Source organism: Cygnus olor, chromosome Z, assembly GCF_009769625.2.
Source record: "Cygnus olor isolate bCygOlo1 chromosome Z, bCygOlo1.pri.v2, whole genome shotgun sequence".
In the NCBI taxonomy this organism is placed as follows: Eukaryota; Metazoa; Chordata; class Aves; order Anseriformes; family Anatidae; genus Cygnus; species Cygnus olor.
The window spans coordinates 52,421,573-52,434,710 of NC_049198.1; positions in this window are offsets into that span (position 1 = coordinate 52,421,573).

Here is a 13,138-nt window from a genome sequence, read left to right on the forward strand (position 1 = left end):
GAACTGAACACAGTACACAACCTAGTAAGTACCGACTAGAAGAAAATAATCCCTTCCCTCAACCTACTAGCTGTGATCTTCTTCACACAGTCCAGGATGCTCTTGGCCTTCTCTGATGCCAGGGCACACTGCAGCCTCCTGTCTACCGGGCATGTCATGGGGGGTCTTACCAAGGCCCTTCAGTACATTTACAGCAGAAGTACTCCACAGCCAACCAGTCTATAGCCTGTAAAACTGCAACAGGTTCTTTCTGCCCTGGTGTGGGGCTTTACATTTGTCCTTGTGAAATTTCATTGGCTACTTTCTCTAGCTGGTTGAGGTCCCTTTGAATCGTAGTCCTGTCCCCATGTGTATTGAATGTTCTCCCTATTTTGGTGTCACCAGCCAACATGACAAGCAGTACTCCCTTGCATCCTCCAGGTCAGTTATGAATGAGCTAAACAGGATGGGTCCTGGGACAGATGCCTTCAGATACAGGACAACCCACTAAGCATGACCCTCTGACCCAATCCATCCAGTACTTTACCCATCCAATGTTTTGCTCATCCAGACCATAATGTCCCAACCTGAATACATTAATATTGTGGGAGATAGTGTTGAAAGTGTTGCTAAATTCATGGTAAATGACATCCGCTCCTCTCCCCTGTCCAAAAATCCAATTCATTTTAAAAAAGAAGGCAATCAGACATATCTGGAAAGTATTATTTATCTTTGATGAACCCACGCTGATATTCCCAATTGTCTTCTTCTTCATGTGTCCAGAAACATAAACCAAGATAACTTAGTTTATGTTTTTTTCTAAGGGATGAAGTGAGACTGAAAAATCTTCAGTTATCTGGCCTGTCCTTTTGGTGCTTTTTGAACATAGGCACAACATTTGCTCTTTACCAGTTGTCGGGAGTATTCATGGCCTCTCAAAGATGACCAAAATAAGCCTTGCTACGGCATCAGCCAAATCTCTCAGCATCCTTGTACGCTGTCCTTTTGGTCCCATGGGCTTGTATGTGTCAAGTTTTTTCTAGCAAACCCCAGTTTACCCACTAATGCTCATCTTTCACTTGCTTGAATCTCAGTTCTTGAGTCCTGGAGACCTTGCTAGTGAATATTAAGATAAAGAAGGCACTGAGTTTCTCAGGTTTGCCAGTGCCAACTTTCACAAAACCACCCAGCCTGTTCAGTAACAGTCCATCATTTTCCTTGATCAGCCTTTTACCACTAGCTTAGCAGTACAAGCTCTTCTCATTACCCTTGACATGCAAGTTTATACTCCAGCTGAGCTTTGGTTTTCCTGACACCATCCCTACATGCCCGGGCAATGTTTCTAAATTCCTTCTTTGTAGCCCATCCCTGCTTCCACCTCCTGTATTTTATTTTTTTTTGCATTGGAGTTCTGCCATGATTCCCTTCTTAGCCAAGCTGGTCTTCTTTTTTTTCCTGAGTACTGAAATGACCTGTTCTTTGCACTTGGTTGAGGCTTCAGAGACCTCTTCACTGCTGGAGACAGTCACAGAGTGAAAGGCTGCTTCTTCCCATGCCGTGCACTGGGAGACGCAAGGAACAAGATGTCCTGAGCTGTAGGACTAAGCAGCCAGATATCGTACGGGTGCACCTTTGGGTTGACTAGCATTGAGTAAGTTGCAACCTTTCATCACGGTTGGGGTATTTGTAATACCCCTCTGTTGCATGGATCATCTCTTTCCTGCTGACACTGTGGTTTTTCCACGCTGGAGTGCTAATAGGTTCTCTCTCTTCAACCACAGGTTTTCAAGAAAACTATGGAAACTGTGCTGGTTTTGAGAAGGCTGTCCCTCTGCTGAGTTTCGTTAAAACTCATTAACAGATAAAAAAGGGGCGAAGGTTGAGGAAGTAGACAGACTTACTAGTTTTGTTCATTACTTACTCTCTGAGGAGTTGAAAATGGTACTTGAAGGTATAATTAAAGACAATGCAGGCTCATTAAGAGCGGGGGAGGGCGATTAGGATTGCTCAAACAGTTTTTATTCTGGCATTTCCTAATGGTTAGTGTTTAAATCAGCAAGCCTGTTTTTTCTTTTTTTTTCTTCTTTTTTTTCTTTTTTCTTTTTTTTCTTTTTTTTTCTTTTTTTCTTTTTTTGTTTTTATTTTTATTTTTTTTAATTCCACAAACAACATAGTGACTAATGCTTTTGTAACATAAATGGATCCTGCCTCTGCTCCTGTTCTTTCTCTTGGCCTGATATTAGCAGCATGAGGAGAATTCCCCAAGAAACCTTGGATTTTGGCTAATCTAGACTTTTTTATGTTAATCCTCCTGTCATCAGTCTGTACTTGTACAGTTTGCGACAGAGAGGGCACCAAAGACTCATTCTGCATACCTGGAAGCCAGCATCCTGCTTGTTTCCACAGTGCACGCTGGAAGGTGCATTGGAAGAAACCAGTAAAATCTCCATGTTTGAGACCATCACAGTGCGAGTCTAAGGCCCTTTACGGAAGCAGATCATATATGTAAATATTATCTTAAAAAAAAAAAAGAGGGCATATGTTAAGCACATATAGCAAGGAAAGGATTTCCCAGATTGCAAGAGACTATTGCATATGCAAGTTCCATATTACTGACAGGTATGGAGAGGAAGCTGGAATGCAGGAGTCACCACACTGGTATGTTTGCAAACTGCTGAACCAGACGCTTTCCTCCAGACACTGAGAGTAGTTGCTCACAAGGACCAAACAGAGCAAAACATGCCAGTCAAATCAGAAAAACACCTTAGGAAACAGCAAAATGCATATCCAGCCCATTGGGTAGAGAGCCAGTTGACCCGGGGCTGAATCTCTTTACAGTGAAGCCAGTCCTGGGAAGGGCTCCTCCTGTTCCCCTTTGCACCAGATACGAGCCTGTGAGCGCAAATTCCCACAAAATTTCAGCCCAACAAAAGGACTTTTCTGGCCAAAACAAACGATGCGTGCCTTAGACACTTCTGCTTGTGGACTCTGAGAATGGGAAGAAAAATATGCTCCTGCTTGCTGTGTCTGTGCTGCCAATCCTTTCTGAAGCCCAGGGTAGCTCCGTGAAAGAATTGAAACATTACTTGACATTTCCAACTGTTTTCTTATTTTGGTATTTAATCATCCAGGTTTTCGCCATCTACATCTGTACCAAACACAGATAAGACAAGTTACTGAAATTATTGTTAGGAGCACATAAAAATTGGCTGTGCACTGTCAGCTCCATTTATGCTTTGTAAGATGAATCTTTCAAGGAGAAACATTTTATTTTATTTTATTTTATTTTATTTTAATTATTTTATTTGTTTTATTTGTTTTATTTATTTTATTTTATTTTATTTTTCCTGTGGAAAACACAATTTCATGGCTTTGCAAACATCAGTAGCTGAACCTATTTTAGAATCATTAGATCTAATGATATTTCATGTTCCATTTAAAATAAAGCAGTGCAAAATCCAACAAAGTAGGTGTTAAATTTACATTTTGAAGCAAAAGGCAATTTTAGCAATTAGCCTTAGAGGCACAGCCTTGTCTTTGTCATTATTTCTTTAAGTGTTTCACATATTACCTTTCCGAGTAATGAGTTTGTGGATGGAATTTAGCGTTGCCTACCAAGGCCGTTCAAAGTCTTTCTCGTGCTTCCCTAGGAGTCTCCCCAGCTCTGCCCAGCCCTGCATCCTTCCCTGAGCCTGCCACCAGTACAGCCAGCAGTGGCGTCCCATTCCAAGGCTGTCAGATGTCCTCGCCACACAAGCAGCTGCTGCTGTAGCACAGGCACAGTGAGAATTAGACAAGAAAAGACAGCCTTTTCTATATGCATTCCCAGATTTGTCCCTTGTCCTCCGCACAAAGAAATGAGAGCTAAAGGATAGAGTAAGGATGCACATATTTTATGCAAGGTGGGATGCCTGAAGGTCCCAGAAGTCAACTGCTTTAAGTCCAGGTACAGTATACCCAAGATGAAGCTGCAAAGAGATACTCAACGCTGGAAGCGAGCTGTCCAGGTAGAACACAGAAGGGATGTTGTTAAATTCACTTTTCAGGGATGTTGTGCAAAGGAAATATGATTATCAATCAGCACTTATCACAACATTCAGTTGTTCACAGTCCCAGACAGCAGTGTTTGCTGTGGACAGCTGCTCGTAGTTCTGCCGTTACTTCTCTCTCCCCACTTCCTCTTCCCATCCCCTTGTTTCCGCAAGAGAAAAGCAAGAGTGATTAGATGATTTATTTGTGCCTCTCTTGCACGTGTTCAGTTGTTTTAGTGAAGTTTCCAGTGTTTGGAAGGCTTGTGTTGTGTTAATTACCATTTCTCTTTTGTGCACTTTGCTATGTGACTGGGTGCATACTCCCTTTCATACTCGCTTTCAGCTGGATGTTTTCCGTGATGATTGGAATTCCCTACCCAAACGTTACTTAAAACACCAAAAAATGATGTCACCGAGTGTGATTGCTAATGTCTGCAGGCAAGTTCTCAAAAACCTTTTTTCGCCTTTCTGTAGTCAGGTTCATGGATGCATTCTTTCTGCTTTATACCACTTTGGAGACATAGAGAGCAGCTACTGTATACAGGTCAGCTGAGGCTGCTGATAGAGGATCCTGGAGCAGTTACAGCAGAGGACGTGAAGTACATCTCCCGCTCCTCTGGTTTGCCTCTACCTCTGCGCACCTGAAATCTCCAGCGTGGCACTTGATCTCTGTGCAGGAGGACAGGACACACAGCCTGTTCACATGCACACACAGCATCACACACAGGCAGGCACGGTTACGTTACTGCAGGCTTGTTCTGTCATTTTGTGTAATTCAAGACTTTTATTATGTTCTGCTTGCAGGAAGTAGCATCTGAAAAATTCAGAGAAGTTCAGAAAAATTGTCCTGTTTAAGAGCAGTTTCAATTCTTCTGTTTCTGAAATAGCTGTTGACAAGAAATGATGGTTAAACAGAAGAGGAACCAACCAGGCTTCCTAGTGAGGTGGTTTGTGCTCCATGCCGGTTGGTGTTCAAGAGGCGTTTGGATAATGCCCTTAATAACAAGCACTAACCTTTGATTAGCCCTGAAGTGGTCAGGCTGCTGGACTCGGTGATGATCTCTGTCGTTCCCTTCCAACGCCTCTCTCTCTTTTCCAAGCTCGCCACAGATCACACTGCCTTGTGACCCCCATCCACTCGACAAAAAGAGGTGGGGTCATGGGAGGCCCTCTGGTTGTTGCAGTGAGACCAAGAGGAGAGAATAATGTGGCAGACTGGATATTGGATAGAAACCCATGGAGGATACAGCTTCTGTAGAAAGAACAGGAGTTGGACTCGGTGATCCTTATGGGCCCCTTCCTACTCGGGTTATTCTACAATTCTATGAACTATTCTCAGGACTCTTATTACATCAGACCAGAATGTAAAATCCAGCAGCTTAATGCCTATTTTCAGAGTGCTTTTCTCAGTTTTAATATGTCTTGGCTCTAGTCCTGTATCACAGAGTTCCTAAAGAAGATGTACAGGATATAGTCTAGGTCTTACTTTAAATCTGTTAGACAAGGATTGTATTTTACAAAGTACCTTTTTTTATTCTCATGCTGAACTTTACACTTGCTTCTCACCCTGGGCAAATACCTAGTTCACAGTTTAATGCATAATTAACAGATCTGGAGGCAGAATTGTTTTACAGAGATACTCAGTTGTTATCATCTGAAATTCCTTTTTACTGCCCTGCCGAATCACAGGTTTCTCTTGATCCTGTAGAGCTAAACTCACATCAGAAATTAACCACGCAGAGGTTGATTTGTTTTCTCTTCTGTGCTGTCACAGATGCTAGCATAGCTGAAAATCCAACTACACAATTTAAATATTCTTAATAGTATGAGTTTTTAAAATCAGAGTGGTTACAGATAATTTTGAATATTCTTAGGCAGTAATTAGCATCTGTATAAATTATGCCTTATTTTACATCCTGTGGCTTCAGAATAGGAAGTGAGAATAAACATTGGATTTAGAAAGCCTGATAGATTGCATAGACTGTGAAACTTTTAAATGTTTGACCTGAAGACATTTTTTATTCCAGCAGAAATCTCACTCATTCAGATTTAACTGTTATTCTGGCCTTTACTCTTGCTGAGAAGAGGTATTATAGTGTTGTATAAGAACAGCATAAGGAATTGTTCATGATGTGAGCATGGGATAAACTTCATAGCACACAGGCTGGTAAGGATGTTCTGCATAGAACTGTTCGTTTGCAAAACAAACATAAACTGTGATAGCAAAGCCAATGCAGCCACCCATCCAGGCTGATGTTGCAATATATGATGCTGACTCATTAATAATGCAAAGAAATAACTACACAAAAATCATTTACTAAAGTTGTATTACCGAAATACTCTAAAATCCAGCTCTGGGTTTCCACGTGGAGCAGGCCATCAATTGCATTTCCAGGTAGACTCCCTAAGAAGAGAGCCAGTAAGAACCCATCTTTTTAATGTAAATGAGGAAATACACTCATTTCTTAAGGGTGAGGTTGCTTATTTTTCGCCTACATACTCAGGAACGAGTAACACTACCGTGGCAAAGAGCATGCCCTTATCTTTCTCACATCTGAAGTCCCATCTATCACAGTGGAAGCTTCTGTTACTCCCGAAGCTACTGTGGAAGAGACGGTTGCATGCTGACAGTAAATCAAGCTGCTCTCCTTGGTCTTCTCTCCAGGCACCATCAGTATCAACTCCACAGTAAAACTGTTTGGTCAGTTGAGTGGTTGAACAATTGACAGGACATAAGGAGATTAGTTCATCGTGGTCAGCTTTCAGTTTGGCACTGAAATCTAGAAAGAGACCCAACAAAAAACGTGAGAGAAGGCTGCAACTAACAATTAATTTTCCCTCCAATTACCTCCTTTTTTGCTTGCCACTAGCCAGGGCAGGTATGATGTCTGCAGTGATGTTCAAATACTGGTTTCTACCAGAGGCCCAGGGTTTCCCTAGACCCTGTGCATCACCATGGTGTGCTCGTGAACTTTCCATGCAGTTCATTGCTGTATAATCATGACTTCTGACAGCAGAGAAGTTTATTTAGGTCATGGAGCTGGCCTTAAGCCCTGAGCTACTGAAACCTGTTTTCTAATACATATAGGCGAGGTCTTCTGCCTTGAACCCTGCTATATCTGCAGCATTTTGTATATGCTAGTCTCTAAGCAAAGACTCCCCTCCATATTTCAAATACCTTCAAAAAGGCAAAAAGCTCTTTCTCTCCACAACTTAGTTATACAATCTTTCTCCCATATTTTCATTTTTCTAAGGGGAGGTGTCATTTGCTTATATCATTTTTAAAATCAAAAATATTCTTATGTTCAGACTTAGTTAATTTTCTTTTTTTTGGCCTCTGCCTATTTTATAGCAAAGTTGGCATCTCAAAAGCTGTCCTGTTCTGCTAATTTTATAGCAGGACATCCAAATTACTTTCCTACATTTATTTAACATCTAGGTTCATGCAGATAAAAGACTTCATAGCAAAGCAATCACTGAAGTTCTCAAGGAACTTTTCAAGCACATATTTATGTCTTATATTGCTATTTCATGTTCTTTTCTTTAATCTGGGTCTAATTTGGCAGACTAGCACCACTTCAAATGACAGCAATACTATCTAATTAGGGAAACACAAAACTAGGTAGAATGATATCACAACAGCAAGTGTGCTTGATAACCTTCAGTTAGAAGTCTAGATGTCTAGACTGTCTACAAGTCTAGAGAAACTATTTTGAAGTTAATAGTGAAAAAGCTAATGGAGATGCCTATTTTGATGACATGTAGCTCTGAAGTACATCAGAAATATCATAATTTAAGTAATCTTACTACTAACCCAGGGAAATACGTACCACACACACTGGAGGCGAACCAGTGCAGTAAAGTGCATTTGCATGAAAATGTAGGACTTTTTTCATAGTGCCAGAGTGAAAAGAGACACTGTTTTAGCATGTTTATCATAAGTTGCTAATGTGTTCCACACCTTAAAATGCCTGGAAAAAAGTATTTGATCGAATCTGCCCAATCCCCTGGATGAAAAAAACTGATACAGGTGCATTGGTTTTGACTATGCCACAGAGGCCCTGATGGGAAGCTGCATCCCTCGTGGCTGAAGCATTTTCCGTCTATCCATGTAGACGCTGGGAGCTAAGGTCTCTAAGAGCAGCCTGCCACAGGGTCACTGCTTCAGAAGTGGGGAGAAAAGCTTCCCAAACCTGCTGGTCTGTCCCCTCTGCAAGGTATGCTGAGAGGTTTGGCTTGTATTTAAAACCTGGGCAAAGGCACATTTCAAAACAGTGAATCCTTTTGTACGAGAAAGTACCTATCTCCACCCAATCCTTTTGAAAAGGGCTTCTAGCAAAGTAATTTATGTGTCTGGCAGGCGAGGGAGCAGGAAACAGAAGTGGGAAAATGGCTGTTATGAAACTGCTCTGTCCTGGGCAAATTGGTGAAAGAGCAACTTTCAGACAATAGCACATCTGGTATGACAACGTGGTTCATAAAATCCTTTTCAGGCAACGCAAAAACAGCAAAACAGGAATCAGCTTTTGGTCCAGTGATCACTACATTTGCCTGACCTAAACATTCACTAATTAAGAACAGCTAATCCCTGTTCTGCCCCGTTTTCTCCAATGTTGCCCACTTAGTCACTTGTTTAACAGAAATTAAATGGGAACTTTATCATTATTTACTGACCTCCAAGCTTTTAGGATTCCCTCATTTAATTTCCAAGTTCTTTCTAGAAGACTCTAAATTTACTGCTGCATTTTTTGAGAGATTTTTTTTTTTTACAGTGAAAAACTGACATTCACATACAGTCATTCATTTCCATAAGTAGATCTCATTGTAGAGAGACTTGATCTGCAAAAGGGTATAGAAACCCCAGTCTCCATTCACGACACAGTCTCTTCATTGTCCAGAATGTTTTCCCTTGTGGGTCTTTGTAACCATCCTCGTGCTTAGCATAAAACTTGAAAAAGTATTGTTGCCCTACCCACATCTCTAAATCACACTGTGTTCAGGAATTTCAGCTCTTCTGTCTATTTAATCTGATTCAACAGCTGAATTATGTTTGTTCAATTTCTGTGCAGCAAGAATGACTTGTTAGGCCAATATTTTTTTAAGCAGCATCCATTTGAACAGGGTTTGCATAGAGGACAGAATGACAACAAGATGTCTCTGTTGCAAGAACATTAAAGACCGTAATAAATTACATCAGACATGTTCAGGTCATTTCTGCATATGATCTGTAAAATTGCTTTGTGAAACAACTTCAGAGCAGGAATGTATATTTTTTCATATTGACAATGTCCTAAATGGTACAGAAATAGAATTGAGACTCACTTCAGCTTCTTCTAAGCCACACTGAATGGTCTGCCTCTGATAGGCAGCTTGTTTTTCCTGCTGGTGGTTCTGATGGTGGTTTGCTGTGGGTGTGTATGGGAGGATATCTGGAGTGAGGAAATGTAAATTAAAAGGGCAAGTCAGAGCCCCCGGAGCCTGTGGTGTTTTGGAGGGTTTCTCACGTTGATCACTGGCTGCACTGGTGCCTCCTGCCAGCAGTTTGCCACGGTCTGCCTGGACAGCTCAGCTTCAGGCCTGGCATCACGTTACCAGTGAGCCTGAGGGATTTTGTTTTCCCTGCATGGCCAACACATCCTATGTGCTAACTATAGCTGTTTTATCGAGGTCAGATGAAGGCTTCATCTGTACAAAGGGTTTCCTTCCATGTGCAGTGAATGTAGGAAACAAATTCCACACTGACAGCTTCTTCAGCACCAAACATAGTTTGTCTTCCTTCATAACAGTGTAAAACTACTCTCATCTCCAGCACGAGCCTCTAAGAAGCAGACAGTGTCACCTGAAAGGCACTTCTATCCCACCTCACATGGGAACCTGTGTTTTCTGAAACCTAAGCTTTCATGTCTCCTTGATCCCCCAAGGCAAGGCTGGGAAAAACATGGCACTTTAGCTTCGACAGAGCAGCTCTGTTCTCCAGCTGCGCACCTGGTGCTGCATGAAATACCTCACCGCTTTCATTTTATTGTCAGCTTTCTTTTATTTTCAGCTTTCTCTCAGCAGGTGGCTTCAGACTGGTGGGAGAAACCATGTCTTCCTCCCCTCAGCATGCAGCTGCAGCTGGTGCGGGTCTGGCAGGGGCCGGTGTGGAGCAGGAATGGCAGAGAGGCCTACCACCATGGGCCTGCCCTCTCAGCAGCTCCCGGTCGCCATGATGGGGCTGGAGCTAACGCTGCCAGCACTTGTATTAATGCCAGCCAGGGTCTGCATATTGTCTGCAATTAGAGGCCATTAGTGGCTCCCAGGCCAACCTTAAACATCTGCAGACAGCAACTCTGAGTGGTTTCTTAACTCCTCCTCGTAAGGGAATTGACTAGGTTTGCAGACAATAAGCTCTTGTCACTCAAAGTACAGGTCTTGCTTCCTCCTCCAGAGCTTACTGCGAGCACCTCCTGTCTAAAATTTATCATGGTAAGGCTGAGTTTGTAAATGGGATTTACTCATCTAAAATGGTAGACTTTAGTTTTTCAAATTTAAATCTTACTTGCACTACTAAAATGCAGGTGGAACTGATCGACCTTGAAGTCAACCTCTAAATCCAACAGCTTATTTGGGGAACATAAAATACTTTTAGATATTTTAATGTCCAAAATTGAATCTGTTTTTGAGAGAAAATCATTTTTTTAGACAGTTTTTAAACAAACTCCTGGGTTCTTAAAATAATTTGTTTGAATGGAAATTGATAGCTTCTAGATCATTGTACAGAGACAAGTTTCAGTGTACTTTCTAAAAGGTACTTAGAAGAATTTGAACTGAAAGACTGTTTTAGCAAAGTTTAAGAATTTGTGTTGTGTTTGTAGGCATCCCAAGGTGGCAGTGTTAGGCAACCTTTCAGTTGTTTTCTGTTAGATAGCGAAGCCTTCTGTCTTGGGCAGAGAGGCAGTGGAACAGCTTTCATTTTATTATGCAAGACTCTGGATCCTTGTTTCACTCAGCAGCATCTGCCAGTAATGAAAAACAAAATGAATTAGTGCAATTATTTCAGGAGTCTCGTGGCACAAAAAAAAAAAAAAAAAAAAAAAAAAAAGATGACACAAGCTTAAACCTGCAGAAACACTGACAACAGAATTGCATTATTCATATTCTCAGTGGTCACTTTTTTCCCTCTTACAGGGACAAGGAAAATCAAACTGAACTTTAGGTAAGAGTTACATTACTCCAGCACCCCTTGAGGATGGTTATCAACTGCCTTCCCCTGCAGGGCTGGTGCAGTGTTGAGGAACTAATCTACAGACCTTATTCTGTGTAATTCAGACTTTGATGTCTCCTTATGGCAAAATTCATGTCATGTGCACCCCAACCTCTGACCCAAGAATTCCTCTGCTAAATCTAGGAAAGAACCGAGGCCACTGTTTAATAACCTAATAGCTTCAGTTGCCTAAACTTGTTTCTATGCCACCTCTTTCATATGCAAGGGATCATTCCCCTTGCATTAGCACCACTGAGCCCAACCACATGTGGTGTCCTGTGTCCACTTTGGGCTCCCCAGAGCAGGACAGCCATTGACTCCATGGAACAAGGTCAACAGATGTTGATAGTGATGAATAGTGAGCTGTAACACAGCACATCTGAAAGATGTGGAGAGAAAAGGCTTTTGTTCAGCCTGGAGACAAGAAGGGAAAGAAGAGCTCTTTTGGATGTCTCCAGCGCCCTTGGGATGGAGGAAGAGAAAGGATGGATCCAGGCTGGTTCAGAGCTGCACAGGGCAGCACCAAAGGCACAAGAGACCAAAAGAGCCCCTTCTTTTCTAGGATACTTGACCTTGGAAGAGAGACCCCTCAAGGGTCCTTACCTTGGAGGAGAAATATGGGCAAGAGAAGATTATTTGTTATAAGTCTTCTTCTCCCTGAAGCTGTAGCATTGAAGACAATCACCCTGGCCTCAGGATTGCCAAATATAAGCCTATTGGTCATTCTGGCTCCCCAGATTTAACCTGTTTCCAGAAGTTATGAAGAGGCTCTTAATGTATTATATTCAATCCAGTTGATGGTCAGTCACCAGTGGTGTTCCCCAGAGCTCCGTCTTGGGGCCAGTTTTGTTTACTATTTTTATCTGTGATCTAGAGGAGGGCATGAAGGGCACCCTCAATAAGTTTGCAGGCAATACAAAGTTAGGCAGGAATGTTGATCTGCTGGAGGGCAGGAAGGTTTTACAGAGGGATCTGGATAGGCTGAATCAATGGGCTGAGTCCAATCAAATGATGTTCAACAAGGCTAAGAGCAGGGGCTGCACTTGGCTCATAACAACCCCATGCAGCAGTAGAGTCTTGGGGAAGAGTGCCTGGAAAATTGTCCAGAAGAAAAGGAGCTGGGGGTGCTGGTCAACAGATGGATGAACATGAGCCAGCTGTGTGCTCAGTTGGGCCAAAAGGCCAATGGCATCCTGGCCTGCATCAGAAATAGTGCGGCCAGCAGGACTAGGGAAATGATTGTCCCCTTGTATGTGGCTCTGATGAGGCCACACCTTGAATACTGTGTTCAGTTTTGGGTCCCTCACTAAAAGAAAGATGCTGAGTTCCTTGAGTGTGTGCAGAGAATAGCAACAAAGCTGGTGAAGAGACTCGTAAGAAAGACATATGAGGAGTGACTGAGGGAATTGGGACTGTTTAATCTGGAGAAGAGGAGGCTGAGGGGAGACCTCATTGCTCTCTACAACCACCTGAATGGAGATTGCAGTGGGGAGGGTATTGGTCTCTTTTGTGAGGTGACAAGTGATAAGACAAGAGGAAATGGCCTCAAGTTGTGTTGGGGTGATGTAGATTAGATATTAGGAAGAATTTCTTTATGGAGAGGGTAGTTAAGCATTGGAACAGGCTGCCCTGGGAAGTGGTGCAGTCCCCATCCCTGAAGGTCCCCATCTCCACTTAAGAGATATGTGGATGAAGCACTAAGGGACGTAGTTTAGTGATGGAACTCCATAGGTCAGGTTGATGGTTGGATTTGGTGTTCTTGAAGGTCTTTTCCAACCTAGATGATTCTATGATTCTGTGTTACAGACCAGCAAGTAAGGTGGGACTCATCCAGGTATGAAGATTTAAGATTTACTTCTTAAAGTAAGCTAAGATCATGCCT